This window comes from Pleurodeles waltl, chromosome 12, assembly GCF_031143425.1.
Source record: "Pleurodeles waltl isolate 20211129_DDA chromosome 12, aPleWal1.hap1.20221129, whole genome shotgun sequence".
Taxonomy (NCBI): domain Eukaryota; kingdom Metazoa; phylum Chordata; class Amphibia; order Caudata; family Salamandridae; genus Pleurodeles; species Pleurodeles waltl.
Window position 1 is genome coordinate 307,572,160 of NC_090451.1, and position 21,629 is coordinate 307,593,788.

The 21,629-nt window shown below is 49.2% G+C and overlaps 1 protein-coding gene across 8 annotated transcripts in view; it reads right to left on the reverse strand.

Annotated features, from left to right (window-relative positions):
- Window positions 1–21,629, reverse strand: part of CHD9 (chromodomain helicase DNA binding protein 9) — a 1,629,153-nt gene that overhangs the window by 879,910 nt on the left and 727,614 nt on the right. The window lies entirely within an intron of this gene.

Below are 21,629 nucleotides of genomic sequence, written 5' to 3' on the forward strand. Positions count from 1 at the left end.
GCTCTTGCATTCGTTATCTAAGGAATTCCCCAAAGCAGAGACCCTAAATAGCCAGAAAAGAGGGTTTGGCTACTTAGGAGAGAGGATAGGCTAGCAACACCTGAAGGAGCCTATCAGAAGGAGTCTCTGATGTCACCTGCTGGCACTGGCCACTCAGAGCAGTCCAGTGTGCCAGCAGCACCTCTGTTTCCAAGATGGCAGAGGTCTGGAGCACACTGGAGGAGCTCTGGGCACCTCCCAGGGGAGGTGCAGGTCAGGGGAGTGGTCACTCCCCTTTCCTTTGTCCAGTTTCGCGCCAGAGCAGGGCTGAGGGGTCCCTGAACCGGTGTAGACTGGCTTATGCAGAAATGGGCACCATCTGTGCCCATGAAAGCATTTCCAGAGGCTGGGGGAGGCTACTCCTCCCCAGCCCTAATACCATTTTCCAAAGGGAGAGGGTGTAACACCCTCTCTCTGAGGAAGTCCTTTGTTCTGCCTTCCTGGGCCAAGCCTGGCTGGACCCCAGGAGGGCAGAAACCGGTCTGAGGGGTTGGCAGCAGCAGGGAAAGGCAGTTTGGCAGTACCAGGGTCTGTGCTAGAGACCCGTGGGATCATGGGATTGTGCCAACTATGCCAGGATGGTATAGAGGGGGCAATTCCATGATCATAGACATGTTACATGGCCATATTCGGAGTTACCATTGTGAAGCTACATATAAGTAGTGACCTATATGTAGTGCACGCGTGTAATGGTGTCCCCGCAGTCACAAAGTCCGTGGAATTGGCCCTGAACAATGTGGAGGCACCTTGGCTAGTGCCAGGGTGCCCACACACTAAGTAACTTAGCACCCAACCTTTACCAGGTAAAGGTTAGACATATAGGTGACTTATAAGTTACTTAAGTGCAGTGTAACATGGCTGTGAAATAACGTGGACGTTATTTCACTCAGGCTGCAGTGGCAGGCCTGTGTAAGAATTGTCAGAGCTCCCTATGGGTGGCAAACGAAATGCTGCAGCCCATAGGGATCTCCTGGAACCCCAATACCCTGGGTACCTCAGTACCATATACTAGGGAATTATAAGGGTGTTCCAGTATGCCAATGTAAATTTGTAAAATTGGTCACTAGCCTGTTAGTGACAATTTGAAAGAAATGAGAGAGCATAACCACTGGGGTTCTGATTAGCAGAGCCTCAGTGAGACAGTTAGTCATAACACAGGTAACACATACAGGGCACACTTATGAGCACTGGGGCCCTGGCTGGCAGGGTCCCAGTGACACATACAACTAAAACAACATACATACAGTGAAATATGGGGGTAACATGCCAGGCAAGATGGTACTTTCCTACACCAGGGGTGTGCAAATTGTGGAAACAATGTTACATTTTTAGTGAAAGAACACAGGTGCTGGGGCCTGATTATCAAAGTCACAGCACACTCTCAGTCAAGTCAGCATCGATATTAACCCCCCCAAAAAAAACGGTTGGGGGGGGGGGGGGAGGGGCGGGGTAACTGCAACAAGGGCCATTTTTCTACAGTCACCCCCCTGCATCCGCAGGCATCAACTGCAACGACAACCTGCTGCGTGGATCGTCTCTCCTCTGGAACTGCTTGGATCCTGCATCACAGGTGGTGGTCCCCTTGGTCCTCTCTACCAGCTGTCCCACTTGGGAGACGGCAAGTCCTTGCCTCTCCTTGCAGGACAGTACCCCTGTGCACCGCGACTCTTGGAGCTACCACTGCTGGTTTGTTCCTCCTCCAAGAGATCCTCAGGCTTCGTGTAGCCCCGGCTCCCAGCACTCCTTCCTGCAAAGCACAGTCTCCTGCCTGCTGCTTCAGTGATGTGGGGTCTCCTCGTCAGGTGTGCTGAGTGGGCCTCATGGAGACTCCCGTACCTGCTGCCCGTGGGTCACCTGTCAGGATTGCCTCTTCTTCTTGTGACTCTCCCAGCTGCCTAGGGGCATCCTGGACTCCCCTCCTTTGGTCGAGTTCCCTGGACCTTGCTGGTCCTCTTCAGCCTAGCAAAACCTTCTTCTCAGACTATTGCATTTGCCAAGGCTTGTTGGTGGTTTTCCAGTGCCAATGACTGACTGCTTCACGGCCGCCGATGTGGGACATCATTTGCATCACTTCTGGAACACCTCTTCTGCTACCGTGCTGCACCGCTGACTTTCTTCATCCACCATTTTCCAGGTCCTGCATCCACAGAAGGGTGGGTAGTGGCTCCTGTACAACCGTACCCTCCAATTCTAACTGAAGCTGGTCCCCTTCCTTTGCAGGTCTTCTTCTGTCCAGATCCACCTTTGGGTTCTTCCAGTCCTGTCTGGGTCTTGCACAATACTTTTCGTCCTCTTGTTGGTTTTGGAGAAAACCAGGTACTCACCTCTGCTTTCCTAGTCACTGGTGGTCACTCTGGTACTCACCTCTTGGAGTTCCTAGTTCCTCCAGCTCCCCTCTACCGATTCTACTTCCTTGGGTAGGAGACGGACTTTCACATCCGACTTTTTTAGTATATGGTTTGGCCCTCCCCTAAGGCCCTCACTATTTGCTATTGCTTTCATCAATGCCTATTGCTTTATATGCTATTTAATGATTGCTAACATGTATATAATAGTGTATTTACTTACCTCCAGTTGGGGTATTGCCTATACAGTATTTTAGTATTTGTGTTACTGTAATAAAGCATCTTTATTTTTCTAACACTGAATGGTTCTTTCATGTGTGTAAGTGCTGTGACACTGTAGTGGTATTCAAAAACCTTTGCATGTTTCCTAGATAAGTCTTGGTTGCTCATCCACAGCTCTATCTAGAGAGCCTTGGCTTCCTAGACACTGCCTACACAAGATTGCAAGAAACCGGCAGTGGATTCCTGAAGAGGAAGACCTGGAAAAGAAGGGGGCCAAAGCCAGAACTCGGAGAAGTGTTCGGTGGTGGGAGGAGCCACTGCACACCCGACTGGTTGCAGGAGTTGGTCGCCGGTAGGACGAAGACAGTCAACAATGCACCCCTGGAGTCGGTGAAGAGTTCCTGGGGGAGGCAGTCGTAGTGCCATGCCGGATGGAAGATTGCAGTCTGTCGGCTGCGGCGTGGAAAACCCACCAACAAGCCTTGGCATGGGCAATAGTTGCGGTAGGTGAGAAGTGGAGTTGCCGGGGACCAGCAAGGTCCAGGAGGGCTCAACCCACAGGAGGAAGGTCGCAAAGGGGTAGGGACCCGTGGCAGACAGCTGATTCCGTGATGCAGGGCTCAGGGCGGCCGGATGCAGGGCGAGTTGGAGATCTTGGAGGCTGTGCGCAATGGAACCCTTTGCAGCTTGTGGTACGTCTTCCAGGAGCCTTGCAGGACGAGGGCGCTCTGGTGGGAGGTTCGGGATGTTTCTTAAGTCCTTTGACTGGGACTTCCCCCTGGTCTAGTTGCACCTCTGGGTGAACTGTTTTTTGCTGTTGTCCGATGTGCACTGACTAGTACCTGGGGTATTGGCACAATCCAGTCACGGGAGGGCGCAGTGCCACCAATGTTGGCACACTTTTAGGTCTCATCTGGGATGTCATTTGTGCCACATCGGGTCCGGCTGCGACTTCCAGCTGCAGAGATATCGTACAGGCGGCAAAGTGACCCTCATTGGTTTGCTGGTTTTTTGTAGGTTTTGGACTTGGTCTTTAGTTTCTTGAGTGGAGCCTCCACTCAGGAGAGATATATCGGGCTATTTGCAAAGCCTGGAGGTGCTCAGGGGCTTCTGAGGTCAGTCCAGAGGTTAGCTCCTCCGCATTGGCGATTGTAGGGATTCTGGTGCAGCAAGCAGGGGTCTTGGAGCGTCTTCTGGTGCAGCAGGTTCTCTGTTCTCGTGCTGTCGGGTTCTTAGGTGCTGTCTTCTTTTCTTCCTGATAAATCTAGTTTCTTGGTCTAGGAGAGCCCACTAAATACTGAACTTAGTGAGCGTTTTAGGGGGACCCTTGTAGTGTCCAATGGGGCACTTACCCTTGGGTGACTACACCCACTACAGTGACCAATTCCTGTGGGAAGGGTCACTACCCTAACCCTCACTGGCTATTTTCCTGCCATACAACATGGAGGAAAATGAAATAGAGGATCCACTTCGCCTTCAAGCCCCTAGGGGTGGTGCATGCTCAGTGAAATGCCTCTTCCTACACTTTGTGTGGTTTCCCACCTTTGCGCCTGTCAAAAGTGGGGGTTGACAAAGGAGGAAGCCATCTGCTTCTAGCAGGAGGCCTGGAGGGTTGAGTTTCAAGGGCAATGGCCCTTTGAAGTTCACCACCAGGGGAAGGCACATTCCTGAGGGAGGAAGTGTTCGATTCTCCACCCAGGAAGGGCATTGCCTCACAAACTGGAGAGCCAGGGCTCTCCCCCAAGGTTTGTGTATTGGGTGTCTGGGGGTAGCATGCTGGATGGAACCAGTCAGCAACCATGCAAGTTAGAATAACTTTTGCAGGAGGCACCTCTAAGGTGAGCCCTGGGCGCATTTAGGAATAAATCCAATACTGGTACCAGTTTGGATTTATCATCCAGAGTTGTTTGATACCAAACAACCCAGGGTGCAGAGTGGCCATCATGGAGCTGGGGAACTCGTGTTTGACCAGTGTCCAGTACATATACTTAAAATGGCTGCTCTGTTCACTCACTATGTCCCAGATTCGCCAAGGACACAATGGGGGCATATTGTGCCCTCACATATAGTATGGTGCACCCTGCCTTAGGGTTGAGAGGCCTGCCAGAGGAGTGACTTACCCATCACATATGTAATGTAGGGTAGGGTAGGGTAGGCAGGGCACAAAGAGAGTGTACCATATCGAATTTGTCTTTTTATGTTTGCAGTTCCAGTGGCCTTAAGTCGAAATAAAAAATGCCAAGTAATCCTGCTGGAGTCTTACTCGTCTAATCGGAGGACCCACCCAAGAAGTAGACCCAAAATAGCCCTGGAAGAGGAATTGGTCACCTAGCCAGGTGACCACCTATCAGGAGGGAGCTCTGACGTCACCTGCCTAACCTGGCCATTCAGATGCTCCCAGGCGCTTCTGCCTACCTTGGATTCAAGATGGCAGAACCATGGGACCCTCTGGAGGAGCTCTGGGCACCACCCCTGGGGTGGTGATGGACAGGGGAGTGGTCACTCCCCTGTCCATCGTCCAGTTTCACTCCAGAGCAGGGACTGGAGGTCCCTGAACAGGTGCAAACTGGTTTATGCAAGTAGGGCACCAAATGTGCCCTTCAAAGCATACCAGTGGCGTGCGGAGACTACAGCTCTCAAGCCAGGTAACACCTATTTCCAAAGGGAGAGGGTGAACCCCCTCTCCCAAAGAAAATCTTTCTGCCTTCCTGGGCTTGAGCTGATCAAGCAGCAGGAGGGGAGAAATATGTTTGAGGGATGGCAGCAGCTTAGGCTGCCTAGAAATCCCCAGAAGACTGGTAGGAGCAATGCTGGAGGTCCACTAAGAAGCCCCCACAGAGTGCATGGAGTCATCCATCTAATACAGGCATTAGTATTGGGGTATGATTCCAACATGTTTGATACCAAACATGCCTAGGTTCGGAGTTACCATTATGTAGCTGGACATAGGTAGTGACCTATGTCCAGTCCATGCATAAAATGGCATCCCAGCACGCACAAAGTACATGAAAATGGAGTTGTAGTTTGTGGGGGCACCTTTGCTCATGCAGGGGTGCCCTCACACACAGGTACCTGCACCCTTACCTCTGGGCTTAGGAGGGCCTACCATATGGGTAACTTACAGTGACTAGGTGCAGTGACCTGTAGTGAAAAGGGTGCATGCCCCCTTTCCTGCAGGCTGCAATGGCAGGCCTACAGATACACTTTGCATGGGCTCCCCATGGGTGGCATAATACATGTTCCAGCCTATGGGGAATCACTGGTACCTCAATGCCCTGGGTACCAAGTACTAGGGACTTATATGGGAGCACCGTTATGACAAATGTGGCATGTGTGTGTTCCAAGCAACCAAGTTTAAAGGGAGAGCGCATAGTCACTGGGGTCCTAGTTAGCAGGATTTCAGTGAACATAGTCAAAACGTACTGACAACAGGCAAAAAGTGGGGGTAACCAAGGCAGAAATAGGGTACTTTCCTACAACATGGTGTTGAACCACCAGGGACATGTCCAGATGATCCAGCCATGTCCGGAGGCACAGAGACTCCTGACAAAGGGTCCACAACCCCACCCCGCCCTGTAGTTGCAGTACCACATGGCGGCGGTGTTGTCCGTGAACACCTGCACATCTTTCTCTTTGAGGGAAGGAATGTTTTCAATGTTATTCTGATCGCCCAGAGTTCCAAAAGACAGATATGGAGCTCACACTTCACCGGAGACCAGACGCCTCCTCTCCCATGTGGCTGCCCTATTCCAGGAGTGACACACCCCTCACTATGGTCAGATCTGGTTGGGGAAGGGAGAGGGATTTGCCTTTGACCCAATTTGTGGTTTGAAAGCCACCACTGTAGATCTTGCATGGTCCCTTCCGGGATCTGGACTATGTCAGAGAGATTCCCCTGATGCTGAGCCCACTGGAACTTCAGGTTCCACTGCAGAGCCGCATATGCAAATCTGGCATTTGTCACCAGTAGGCTGCAGGAGGCCATGAAGCTCAGAAGCCTCAGTCATTCTCCCCCAAATCCAGGATAGAGGCTGAAACATCAGAATCATAGCCTGAATATCCAGGACTCAACGCGCAGGAGGATAGGCCTGAAACTACACTATGTCCACAACTGCTCTGATGAAAATGAGCACCTGAGTGATTCAGGTGTGACTTCTGCATGTTTATAGTGAACCTCAGTGAATTCAGGAGGTCCGTTGTAGTCTGGTGGTGGCAGACAGCCTGGGGCGAGTCTGCCTTCAACAGCCAGTCGTCAAGGTTGGGGAACACAAAAACCCAACATGCACAGATCAGCTGAGGCCACCGTCATCACTTTGGTGAACACATGAGTGGCGCTGGTAAAGCTAAGGGGGAGCATAGTAAATTGAAAATGCTTGTGACCTACCACGAACCACAAGTAACGTCTGTGGGCAGGCAGGAAGGGAATATAGAAATATGCATCCTGCAAGTCCAACGCTGTCCTCCAGTCTCCTGGGTCCTGGGCAGAGAGGACCTGTGCCAGAGTGAGCATTTTTTATTTATTTTTGAGGAAGCGATTGAGGGACCGAAGTTTTAGAAAAGGGTGAAGGCTCTTGTCCTTCTTTGGCACCAGGAAGTAACGGGAATAACCACGACCTACTGCTGGCACAGGGACCCTCTCAATGGCTACCTTGGCCATGACAGACTTAACCTCCTCACGGCGAAGTGCCAGGTGATCCTCCGTCATGCGATCGTAGGATGGTGGCATGTATGGAGGGGTAGTCTCGAAGGGGAGGGGTTAGCCCCATCAGAATATTTGCAAAACTGACCTGTCTGACGTGGTGGTGTGCCAGCGGGCCAGGTGACAATGAATCCTGCCACGGACTGATCCCTCATGGGGAAGCTTCAGATTAGGAAGGTCTGGGGGCTACAGCTGAGGGGGGAAGAATTGGGGTGGCGGGAGGCCTGGCTAGATTGCTGGCTCCCTGACCCACGCGGACACTGTATCCCTCGTCCCAGACTACGCAGAGGCTGGGCAACATGTGCAGCACGGTAGCTAGTGGGGAACAGACGTGGCTGGGTGCCCCTCCATAGCCGAGGAAGAGGCAAAAAGCAGACAGAGGGGGCGGAAACAGCTGCGAGGCAAAGGGACTAGGCTGTAGGCCAGGACTCCTTAAAACTCTCGAGCTTAGAATCTGCTTGGTCTCCGAAGCGACAGGTGCCAAAGGGCAGGTCTATCAAGGTGGATTCGACATCCACTGAAAAGCCAGGTGTCCTAAACCAGGCGTGGCACCTCAAGGCCACCGTCGTAGCAAGCAATCTGCCTACAGAGTGTCATACACAGCCCACATATGATCGTGAACTTAGCTGAGTCTCTCCCATCAGCAACGGCTTGGGAGAGAATGGGCCAGGTCGCCTCCGGGACCTGTGGCAGCACTGCTCAACAGCTCAAAAGTCATGCGGTGTTCACGGACCGCAATGCCAGGCTGGAGGAAGAAAACAGTTTCTTCCCAAGGTGATCCAGCATTTTGGGGGAGCGGAAGGGAAAGCGCCATGGGATGTTGTGGTTTGGATGACCAAGCTCCCGAATATAGCGTGTTGGGTCAGGAACACCAGGTAGTTAAGCGCAGGTCTGTAGCAGCAGACTATTGTCCTGTTCATAGGAGACCTTGTGCTGAGTTTGGACTAGGCCCCTCACAGAACATTAGAGAGGGCTTCACTAAAGGGCAAAGTAGGTTCTAAAAGGGAAGCCCCAGGCTGAAGCACCTCAGTCAGGAGGTTAGTCCTGACAAAGCCAGGGGACTGCAGGATGAGTGCTCTAGGGTCCCATAACTCAGGAGCACGAGTCCTCACACACCCAATTGGGTGTCATGCTTCATCATCGGACAAGCTCCTCGTCAGACTGGTGCTGCAATGTCTGACGGGCACCACCCAATGGGGGGCTCTTTGCCGGAGATCTTCTCGATGATGCCGCTCTCGCCCTCAGGTAGATAAAGGGGGAAGACACCGAGGAGGGTTAGAAAAAGAAAGAATCTAAAATTGGCTCTGAACCCTGTCTCGTTTTGACTTTATTCTATTAATGTCGGGTAGAGGCCAAGATTAAAATACTCAACAAAAGAGTGAAACAGAGGTAATGCTCAACCACTCTCTAAATGTATATCTCATAGTGGGGGGTCAGGAAACTACAGGACCCCACCTCTGTATTGGGTCGACATGTTTCGCGTCTCAGCGGTCCATATGGATCCAATGACGCTTCCTCAGGACCTAGTGTAAACGAAACTCCTCCAACTGTAAGCTAAATTGGCTATTTATAAATCAGAACGGACAGTCAAAACATTAGATAACGTCAGTCACTTACAATAGTCCATTGTGGCCATAAATTCTGTTCCTATTCGTCGCCCTGGAAAATATCAATACATTAATTGAAGAGTTAATAAAAACAGAGTGAGTGATAAACTGTGTGGCAAACGGTGATAGTGTGGTGATAACATATCCATGCCAAAAGAAAAGGAAAGGAAAAAAGGAAGAAGTGAGACAATGTATATATGCTTACCCTCCCATTTAGAGTAAGGGCTTCCTGGGATCACGCGGGCCTACAGCCAGATGCGCATACCAAACTAATTGTTGCATAGGAAGCAATAAAACATGGGGATGAATCACATTGTTTGCAATATGGACAATGTACATTCCCTTGTCACAGTAATCAGCAAGTCACAACATTATATCCCATATAGATATTCCAATGAGTATCAGGTCAACATTTAGGACTGAAATGTGCTGAAACTAGCATTATCATAAGAATAGTAACTTATGATATACCGTCTTCGTAATCATTCACTATTCCCAAAAGAAGAGCCATATCAGCGAGTGAAAATAATTATAGTTGTTTAGGTATTCAAAAGTAGACCAGAACATGATTCAAGATAATCAAAGCACCACTCAGTTAGACATAAGTTGTCACGTTATACATCACAAGTATGGGGAGCCAGCATACTATAATTATAGAGAGCCCGGGAGGATATATCAGACAAGCTGTAAAGCGTTCTTATTCTGACACTCGAGCAGAGTTTTAGAAACACACGTAGCGTCGGCTATACTGCACTTACTTGTGGATGCCTGGTTGCGGGTGGATACACCTACCCTAGTCGCGCTCCCGTAGATGACTGGGAGACGCGACCGGGGCCGCATAAGAACACGCGCTAGATGAGAAAATTGAAAGCCGGTGCGCGCGTTGCTAGGAGACGCAAACGCGTCCCCGGCAGCGCGGCCGGTCGTAGAAATCGAAGATGGACTTAGATTCATGCTGGGTTGAGAAGCCGAAGATGGCGGCCATTATTAAAAGGTGGGGTAGCCCAGACGTTAGTGTATTGATGGTAGTTCGAGGCACATAGCCTACATAATGCAATTCTATTAAGGAGGGATATAAAAACTAATGGAGTCTAGGACTACGGGTGTACAATATTGCTCATCTTGGCATCAAACATTAACACAATGTATGTTTTTTATAGAAATGATAGTCAATCGATATAATAGTCAAGGGTATATAACAAACTAGGTACCTCTCTAGTGGGCGGAGATAACACATCCTAAGACTGCAGGTACTGACTGGTCCTAATCTTGTCAAAGGAATTAACGAAGCTCATATTTGATCTTAATGTCACATAGTCATGGAGTCTCTCATAAATGTCGTGTGCCCCCATTGATAAATAAAGTCAGAAGATCAGCGAGGGAAGCTCGTCCATGGGATGTCGTCATTTAATCCCTTCCGATGCGTCCCCAATTTAAACACCCAGCGCTGTTCCAGTTCAAAAAGGGATTCAGTGCTTTTTTTGGCACATGTTTGTAATGCAACCCACCACATGTCATCCGGGCTGTGTTGTACCTCGATGAAATGAATACTAAGTTTCGTCGAAGTTCGTCCGGGTTGTATTACAAACATGTGCCAAAACTGATCCTGCAACTCAGAATCAAGACAACTCAGGTGAGGAAGAAGAAAGAGTCCCTCATCAACTTGAAATAAAGGTACCTGTACCCCAGATGTCTAGGACACCTCCCTCTAGTGAGGATGGCTCAGGTTCCTAATGATCCAGAGATAGAATCTCTGAGAAAGATGCCCTCTTAGAGAGGTTAGCTAAGAGACTAGACCTGGAACACATGATCTTGGCTATAGAGAGGGAGGAGCGGAAATGGGTTTAGCACCCATAAATGGTGGCAGCATTATCACAGCTAGGGGGACAGAGTACAGCACTGTGACCCTTAAATCAACAAAAGGGATTGTCACCAAATATAAGGAGGGTGATGGCATCACCAAGTGGTTACCACCTATGAGAGGGCCTGTGCTTCCAGAAAACATAAGAGAGTAGAAGAAGTTACTTACATTCGGTAACAATTTATCTGGTAGAGACATAGTCTAGTTGCAGATTCCTTACCTTACCAAAGGCGTCAGACTGGATCCGGAGATTTTTCTTTGAGCAGCATCCTTGTGCGTCGTCTGTTTCTTTTCACGACTTTCCATGTCAAAGCGCAGAGCCGTGAAGAACACTGAAATGGCGAGCCAGAGATTCGGCCCTGAATGGAGAATCCCTGTCCCTAGAAATCAGTTTGAAAGCGGGGAGGATGGGTGGGTCGATAAGGAATCTGCAACTAGAATATGTTTCTACCAGATAAATCGTTACCAAGGATAACTAACTTTTTCATCTGACAGAGACTTCTAGTTGCAGATTCCTTACCTTAGAATAGATACCCAAGCAATGCCATCCTCGGTGGTGGGCTGCGAACCAAGATCATACTAGAAAGTCCTGTAGGACTGAACGACCAAAGTAACTGTCTCTGCGGACCTCACTGTCCAGGCAGTAATGCTTTGTAAACGTGTGCAGGGATGCCCCCCTTGCTGCTTGGCAGATATACAGGACAGGAACTCCGCATGCTAATGCTGTGGTGGCAGCAGTTGCTCCGGTGGAATGAGCACACGCAAGCCCTCAGGGGGTTGCTTCTTTGCCAAAGTGTTGCACATTTTGATGCACCATCGTGTGATGGTACGCTATTGCACCACCTACCGTTTCTTCGCACCCACATATCCAACAAAGAGTTGATCTTCCACCCGGATGTCTTTAGTAAGATTGAGGTCGAACGCCAATGTTCTTTTTGGATCCAGGCCGTGGAGTCTCTGCTCTTTATGAGAAGCAAGTGGAGGTGCATAAAAAGTAAGCAGAGTGATGGACTGGCCTACATGAAAAGACATAACTACTTTAGGAAGGAATGAGGCCCTCATGCCTAACACAACTTTGTCAGGGTGCACAAACAAAAATAGGGGCTTTGAAGAAAGAGTCTGAAGCTCACTCACTCTGCGAGCAGAGGTGATGGCAATAAGAAAAACAGTTTTGAATGTAAGGAGCCGTAAAGGACAATTGTGTAACGGCTCAAAAGGAGCACACATCAAGTAAGGACAAGATTGAAGTCCCACTGAGGCATGATAAACAGAGTGGGAAGAGACAAATGGGTGAGTCCCTTAAGGAATATACCAACAACAGGAGACTTAAAAAGGGAAGGTTGATAAGGCAATACAAAAAAAGCTGAGATAGCCGATAAGTAAGCTTTAAGGGTGCCCAAAGCAGAGCTGGCCAAAGAATGGATAAAGAAGAGAACCTACAGAGAGAAGCAGAGAGGGAATCAACAGTCTTGTTGGTACACCATGCCACAAATTTTTGCCAACAAGAGGCGTATACCGTTGCGGTGGAGGGACATTTGGCTGCCAAGAAAACATCACAGACCTAGGGTGGAAGGTCAAAAGCCATCAACTGGCGCCGCGCAATCTCCACACATGAAGGCAAAGATTTGACAAGTTCAAGGGGGGAGGGGGGTTATCAGGGGGGTCCCCTGTTGCTGCAACAGAAGACCCTCCTGAAGGGGCAGTCTGACTGGAGGATCTGTGGCCATGCTCAGTAGCTCTGGATAACATTCTCTGTGCCCAGTTCGGAGCCACCAGGATTACTTGGGCCCGCTCGTTCTTCATCTTCAGAACTCTGGACAGAAGTGGTATAGGCGGAAAGGCAGCCGGTGTTCCACTCAAAACGAGAAGTGCTGCAGAGCGAGTGCCGCCTTAGAAACTTCAACACGCGAAACAGCTGACATTGCGTGCTCTCTGCGAAGGCGAACAGATCTAACCAAGGCTCTCCCCCACTGCTGAAAGAGACCTTGCGCCACCTCCGGATGGAGATGCCATTCGTGATCGGCCATGCATTGACAGCTGATTTTGTCAGCTCTGATGTTCAGAGAGCCCGCTAGATGTTGAACCACTAGGGTAATGCCCTGATGTGGGAGCCATGTCCAGAGGCACAGAGCCTCCTGACAAAGAGTCCAGAACCCTACTCTTCCCTGTTTGTTCCAGTACCACATGGTGGTAGTGATGACCGTGAACAACTGCACCACTTTTCCCTTGAGAGAGGGAAGGAATGCTTTTAATCCAAGCCTGATCACCCAGAGCTCCAAAAGATTGAGGTGGAGCCCAGACTCCGCCAGAGACCAGAGAAGTACCAAAGAACTCTGATCTCTGCCTCTCCCATGTGGCCATCCCATCCCAGGAGTGACATGTCTGTCAGATCTGGTTGGGGAAGGGAGAGGGATCTGCCCTTGATGCAATCCTGATTTAATAACCACCACTGCAGTTCTTTCGCAGTCCCTTCCGAGATCTGGACCTTGTTGGAGAGATTACCCTGATGCTGCGCCAAATGGAACTTCAGGTCCCACTGCAGAGCCCGCATATGCCATCTGGCATTTTGAACCAGTACGATGCAGGAGGCCATGAGGCCCAGCAGCTGAAATCCAGGACAGAGGCTGAAATATCGGTATCATAGCCTGAATATCCTGGACTCGCTTTTCGGGAGGATATGCCCCAAACTCCACTGTATCCAGAACATCTCCGATGAAAGGGAGTGTCTGAGAAGGAGTCCAGTGTGACTTCAGCACGCTGATAGTGAACCCCACGAATACAAAAGGTTTGGCGTAGTCTGGTGGTTGGAGAAGACTGCCTGGGGCGAGTTCACCTTTAACAGCCAATCGTCAAGGAAGGGGAAAACTGAGACCCCTAACCTGCGCAGATGAGCTGCCACCACTACCATCACTTTCGTGAACACCCGAGGGGCACTGGTAAGGCCAAAGAGGAGCATGGTAAACTGAAAGTGCTTGTGACCTACCACGAATCATAGGTAACGTCTGTGGGCCAGCAAGACGGGAATGTAGAAGTATGTGTCTTGGAAGTCCAAAGCTACCATCCAGTCTCTGGGATCCAGCGCAGATAGGACCTGAGCCAATGTCAACATTTTGAACTTCTCCTTTTTTTAGGAAGAGATGGAGGGAGGGATCGAAGATCTAATATAGGCCGAACACCTTTGTCCTTTTTTGGAACCAGAAAGTAGCGGGAATAGCTACCACTACCTACTTCTGGCAACAGAACACTCTCTATAGCTCCTTTGGAAAAAAGGGCTTGGACTTCCCCATGGAGAAGCACCATACGATCCTCTGATATCTGATTGTATGCAGGTGGCCAGGCTGGAGATGTCTTGAAGGGGAGGGAGTAGCCCCTTCGGACAATTTGGAGGCTCCACCTGCTCGAGGTAATGGATTGCCATTGGGGCAGGTGATGCCGTGTCCTGCCACCCACTGGCTCCTGATGTGCCCGCGGACTAGGAAGGCTTGGTGGTGCCTTGGCCTCGTGCCTACTCCTAGGCCCCAGCAGTCCGCCTTTCACCCCTTCTGTTTCATGAACCCATGATGCACTAATTTTGAGTGGCGTCGTCGTAACTGAACAAGAACTGTTTTACATCCTTCCAGCTATGTGGTTCCAGAGAATGCAGCCTGTGTTTCGCTGCCTATTTCAAGTGTGTGCTTGATTAATGCCTTGCTACACAACACAAGTGTTGCAGTTCATGGATATTAATCTGCTTGTGCACTGTTTGCAATGGCACCAACAGTGCTATCCTGTGATAATGCTTCCTTTGCTGCCAATGCAGGCTGATTCTTCTACTCCAGGTTTTCTGGTGTCTGGCTCCTCCTCTGCTGGTACTGTTGCCTTCAGTTTCTGCTGATCTGTTGTCTGCGGATACAGGTTCCTTCCTGGGCCCTAATGACACTTTAGAAATGGATGTGATGAACTTCTCGGAGATGCTGACTTTCAATTTGGGTGCCTCCTAGACACTTTAAATCAGCTTACTGCTTTTTTAGAATCTGTCTTCTTCGTTTTTTAGTAGTTTGCCTGGTTTTTAATTTAGCATCTGTTATGGTTTTAAGTGTCTGCTTATGCTATTAAAGTGATATTATTGTGCAAGGCAAGCCTTTTTATATATTTAGTGCTACTATTTTTTGAAGAGTGCTAATCATTTTTTCTGACCAAGGGGAGGGTGATGTAAGGACTGGGCTTAGTCTCTATTTAAAATTTCCTCTTTCACTTGAAATCTTTTTTCAATGGTGACTTTTTCCATATTTTCCTCTGACACGAGAATGTGCTACATATGTTTTTTCTTCGTAGGCACTGTCACCCGGTAGTCTGCACTTTTATTTCCAGAGGCATATAATCAGAACATGATGCCTTTGTTTTCTTTTTTGTGTGCTCGTAGAAGACAACTCTTTCTCTCCAGACAAACTAAAGATCCTGTTCTGCATCTCAGGCATAGAATGATAAGGACAGTGTTTTACTATATAAACAGCATCCGTCTAAACTCAGTGAGAGGAGCACTTCATGCTGAGGTTATCATGGAACCGCAGTGAACTGTGGCTAAGATGCAGCCCTGCAGACTCAGACTTTCATCCTGAGAAGGAAGTTAGTTCCACATTTAAATGGATGCATTAGTAAATACACTTCTGATCAGCTTCCAGACACATAATACCAATGTATGAGGGTTAAATCATCCCAACAGGTCTGGAAACAATACTTCTATTGTGCTCACTTTTAGTGCATAGGTACTAGTGACAGATAGGAGTAACACTAGTAACATTAGAAAAAATTAACATGGTTGAATTGTTTGGTGTAATAAGCATTATTAGAATGGTAAAAATACAATGTGTATTATCTTCTTAATCACTGCAAATGATGTTCTGATTACAAAAATAGGGTCTTCAAAAAAATCTGAAAATCTATTTTCGTATGTTTTCTTGTGGACTCCTTGGGCATGAAAAAGTAACAAACAAAAGGGTTAGACCGGTTTCCATCAATTCTTTAGGAATATGAGTGTTCATGTTCAAGGATACCAATGCTATCTATTACCCTGAAAAGTTAAGCGTTTAGATTAGGCACTGTGAGCTAGCTAAAAAAAATCACAAGTACTGATGATATAAGTATAAGTAGACTAAATCTCTATATTGTGAAGTTCTTATTGACATAATACACTGACATAATCCACAGTCCTACTAAATTCGTAGGAACTGTATAACAAGATTAAGACCATCAAATGATAGATCTATAAGGTGTCTTAATTCAGCACTTCTTAGCAGTTTTCATTAGTATATTGCTATCGTCTTCTGGTGCATCTGAGCCAGGTTTCATGATCCAGCCCAGCTCAGGAGTCTATTTGTATTACCAAGCCTATATGTGTCACTCAGTTTGTGTAAGTTGTGACCTGCTAGCCAGTGCATGGGCCACTGGAGCTGTGCCGCCGCAAAATACTGTTCGTAATTTGGTGCTCCCAGGCCGCCCTCTGACATAGGTGCGTAAAGTTTGCCTAAACATACCCGGTTTCTTCCATTACCCCAGATCAGTGCTATAAGAAGGAAACGCATGTCGGCAAACCATTTATTCGGGAGGGCTACTGGTAGGGCGAAAAGTGATATAATAATCTCAGGAGCACCAGCATCTTGGAGATAGCCAGTCTACCCAATAGGGACAGGGGGAGTGACGTCCAGAATTGTAGGGATGATCTCGCTCCAGTCAGTGCTCTGACGATATTTGGTCAATAAGATCTTTTTCCTCATGGTATATTCTGACCCCCAGATATTTGAAAGTGTCGCAGGACCATCTCAGTGAGGTGGCAGGTAATTGTTCTCACTGGGTCGTATTCAAGGGTGTGAGGGGGAACAGACAGGATTTCTCCCGATTCACTTTGAGGCCGGACGGCTAGCTGAACTGCTGCAACAGTGTCTTCAGATGGGGTACAACCCCAGCAGAGTTGCGCAGGTATACCAATGCATCATCCATGTATAGTGAGATGATGTGCCAAGTACCACCCATGTATAGGCCCCAGTCGGGTGCACGTTTCAGGAGGGTGTGTGCCAAGGGCTCCATCGCCAGCGCGAAGAGTAGTGGCGACAGGGGGCAACCCTGTAGAGTCCCTCAACCAATAGCAAAGGAGTTTGAGATCAGGGTGCCCATTCTCACCAGCGCCAAAGGTGCTTGATGTAAAAGGGTTATCCATCTCAAGAAATTAGGCTCAAAGCCCATCTTTTTTAGCATCATTATCAAGTAATTCCACCCCAGTGTATCAAATGCTTTTTCTATGTCAAGTGATGCTACCCATGCGCCCATCTCCCCCATACGCACCCAGCTCATGAGAGAAAACAGCCGCCGAAGGTTTTGGAAAGTGCTCCTGCCGAGTATGAATCCATTCTTGTCAGTATGAATTAGCCCTGTGATTATAGGTGTAAGCGTTTGCCAACATGCGGCCAAGTATCTTGTAGTCGGAGTTAAGTAGTGACAGCGATCTATATGACCCCATCAATAGGAGGTCTCTGCCATGTTGGGGCAGGACCACCAATGTTGCTTCCCTCAGACGCTGGCAAGATCCCCTTAGCATACACAGCATTATATGTTGCTATCAGTTTAGGGGATAAGATTGTCTGGTATGTGGCATAGAATTTACCTGGAGTCTTTCCCCACGCCGTGCTTTTAATTGCTTCTTCTATCTCCGATCACTGCAGCAGGGACTCCAGTATTTCCCTATCTTCCAGGGTCATGAATGGCATGCGCAAGGGGTCCAGAAAAGTCTCTATTTCATAGCTCTCTATACCCATCTCTGGGGCTGTGTATAGTGCGGAATAGTAGTCATAGAATCTTATGATCTTCGCGCAGGTGGCCTATGTCTATCTGCAAGGCATCGATCTTAGGTTCCAATGTGGTCTTAGTATCCAGCACTGCGTTTAGTATGTCTTTAAACCTTTGTGTGTGTTCCGCTAGTATGGTCGCCAACGAGGCTTCGGGGGAGCCTCTTTGTTCTCCTAGCGACACTTCCTCCTGCGATCCTGTTCCAGTCGCCCCGGGCTTGTCCGTTTTGGTGCAACCCATCTTTTGTTACTGCAAATTTGGTCTGGGGAAGTGCACTGATGTCTGTAGTGTCAGTAGAGGGTGAGCGATGGGTATGCACATATACAGATCACCAGACCATGTTGTTCATACCCCAGTCTGCTTTGCAGAGCTATTACGCTTTATTCTGATCTACAACATCACTCTGAGGGTGTTGGCGCAGGATGGGTCCACTGTGTGCGTGCCCAGGCAGAAACGCCACGATCCCGCCCCCTCAGTCGACCTCACCACCGTGAACCGAGGTATAGTTTATCAGTTCTCTTTGAGCGAGGGCCACTGTAGGCGATGCGGCCTTCCAGTGGAGCGGTTATATGTGTGCTCCTCGGCGTCTCCTCCTGCCAGGGTTCAGCCTGCTGAAACACCAGAGCTCACTGATGGTCGCAATGGGGAGCGGGGGGTCACATCTGTCACTGGGAGGCAGGCCTGGGTACGTCCGTGCAGCTGCTCATTCCTCTGCGGGTGCTCCACACTTATCGGCTGGCTGTATGGTGTTAACAAGCATCGGGGCTCGTATGCCATTTGATTTTTTGGCCTGGGTGTCCTATTTATTACAGGATCATTATCGTGCCTGGAGCGGAATCTAATTTAGGCATCCGCTCCGGTCGTCATCTTGCCCCGCCCTCCCCGCTCCCCCTAAATGATGCTTCCTTTAACCTAGAATGTCTTTGAAAATGTCTTCCAGCATCCTCCAGTTTTAAGTAGTGTTGCTGGCACTGACTAACATTTTTCAGGGCCTGATCTTAAGTTAAGGCATGGTGCTCTCAAGGTCATTTTCTGTGGAGGCGACACTCCTTTCAAAGTCAATCCTGTGTGTGAGTATTTTCCTAAGACTGGGGGTGTTGTGACCTGCCCTTACTGTCCATCCCTGAAAACTTAGGTATGGCTTTAGTCTTCACTGAACTTCAGTGGCGATTCTGCTTTTCCGCAGTAAGAGCCTACAAAGGTATGGTATAGTATAGCATTCTTCCCCCTTTGTTAGTCTGGGCTACCAGAGCATTCAAACCCGTCATGGTCAGAATTTAAGGCTTCAACATCCTCAGCTACTGCAGCTTACAGGTACTTGGTAAAGTTCTGGCACTGAATTTCTGTGCAATGACTCACAATCTGTGCAATCAGTACTTAAGATCTAAAGGTCCCTCATCAGACAGAGGTACCAGAACAGATGTTGGTTTGACCACAGAAATATGCTATAGCAATGAAGGCACAACATAGATGGAAAAGAATATTTTGTATTCCCTTACCCCAAAGGGGTCATTTGAGTCACAAGATGTTGTCCTAAATGTTGCTCAATGCCATTTAGACAAGTATTTTTCCTGTTATGGGGTGTACAATTTTTTTTCTGTTCTCAATGGTAACACAATATTCGAAGCACACCAAGCCCGATGATGGAAAATAACACATTACTTACCTTAAGTAACACTCTTCCTGGTTGCAAGGAAATGCCTCCTCAGCATGGTTACCCTTGACTTTTTGCCTTTGCTGATGCTAAGTTTTGATTGAAAGTGTGCTGGGACCCTGCTACCCAGGCCCCAGCAGCAGTGTTCTTTCCCTAAACTGTACTTTTGCTTCCACAATTGGCACAGCCCTAGCACTCAGTTAAGTCCCTTGTAACTGGTACCAAGGGCCCCGATGCCAGGGATGGTCTTTAAGGGCTGCAGCATGCCTTATGCCACCCTGGGGACGCCTCACTCAGCACATGCACACTGCCTCACAGCTTGTGTGTGCTGGTGGGGAGAAAATGACTAGCTTGTGGGTGCTGGTGGGGAGAAAATGACTAAGTCGACATGTCACTCCCCTCAGAGTGCCATGCCAACCTCACACTGCCTGTGGCATAGGTAAGTCACCCCTCTAGCAGGCCTTACAGCCCTAAGGCAGGGTGCACTATACCACAGATGAAGGCATATGTGCATGAGCACTATGCCCCTACAGTGTCTAAGCAAAACCTATAGACATTGTAAGTGCAGGGTAGCCATAAGAGTATATGGCCTGGGAGTTTGTCAAACACGAACTCCACAGTTCCATAATGGCTACACTGAAATCTCGGAGGTTTGGTATCAAACTTCTCAGCACAATAAATGCACACTGAAGCCAGTGTGCCATTTATTGTAACATACACCCAGAGGGCATCTTAGAGATGCCCCCTGAATAGCAGTCCGACTTCTAGTGTGGGGCTGACCAGTTTCTGCCAGCCTGCCACAACCAGACGAGTTGCTGGCCACATGGGGAGAGTGCCTTTGTCACTCTGTGGCTAGGAACAAACCTGCACTGGGTGGAGGTGCTTCACACCCCCCCCCGCCCCCTCCCTCCCGCAGGAACTGTAACACCTGGCGATGAGCCTCAAAGGCTCATGCCTTTTGTTACAGCACCCCAGGGGATCCCAGCTAGTGGAGATGCCCGCCCCTCCAGCCACGGCCCCCACTTTTGGCGGCAAGGCTGGAGGAGGCACAAAGAGGGTGTAGCCACATTCCAGGACAGTAGCCATTGGCTACTGCCCTCCCAGACCTAAACACACCACTAAATTTAGTATTTAGGGGCACCACAGAACCCAGGAAATCAGATTCCTGCAACCAGAAACAAGAAGGAGGATGCTGACCTACAAGCCTGCAGAGACGAAGGACGACTACAACTGCTTTGGGCCCAGCCATACCGGGCTGTCTACCGACTCAAAAACCTGCAACCAGCGACGCATCCAACAGGGACTAGAGACCTCTGAAGCCTCAGAGGACTGCCCTGAACTCCCAGGACCAAGAAACTCCAGTGAGCAGCGGCTCTGCTCAACACCGTGCAACAAACTTGCAACTTTTCTTCAACTTCAAAGACCTCTCTCTTCCCGCCAGAAGCGTGAGACTTCACACTCTGCACCCGACGCCCCGGCATGATATTCAGAGAACCAACATCACCTGGAGGACTCCCCGGCGACTGCGAACATGTGAGTAGCTCGAGATGACCCCCATGGATCCCCCACAGCCAGCCCCCTGACCGCGACTGCCTGTAACAAGGGACCCGACACCTGGACCAAGCACTGCACCCGCAGCCCCTAGGACCTGAAGGTACTGAACCTCAGTGCAGGAGTGACCCCCAGGCGACTCTCTCCCTAGCCCAGGTGGTGGCTGGCCCGAGAAGCCCCCCCCTGTGCCTGCCTGCACAGCTAGAGTGACCCCCGGGTCCCTCCATTGTCTCGTACACAAAACCTGACGCCTGCTTTGCATACTGCACCCGGCCGCCCCTGTGCCGCTGAGGGTGTGTTTTGTGTGCCTACTTGTGTCCCCCCTAGTGCTCTACAAAACCCCCCTGGTCTGCCCCCCAAGGACGCGGGTACTTACCTTCTGGCAGACTGGAACCGGAGCACCCCTGTTTTCCATAGGCGCCTGTGTGTTTTGGGAACCTCTTTGATCTCTGCACCTGACCGGCCCTGAGCTGCTGGTGTGGTAACTTTGGGGTTGCCTTGAACCCCCGACGGTGGGCTGCCTAAGCCCAGGAACTGAGACTTGTAAGTGCCTTATTTACCTCACAATCTAACCAATACTTACCTCCCCCAGGAACTGTGGATCTTTGCACTGTCTACTTTAAAAAAAAAGCTTATTGCAATTTTAACAAAAACTGTATATGTTATTGCTCTATTTCAAAGTTCCTAACTTACCTGTGTGGAGTACATTGCATTTTTTGTATTTACTTCAAATCTTGAACTTGTGGTTCTAAAAATAAATTAAGAAAATATATTTTTTTATATAAAAACCTGTTGGCCTGGAGTTAGTCTTTGAGTGTGTGTTCCTCATTTA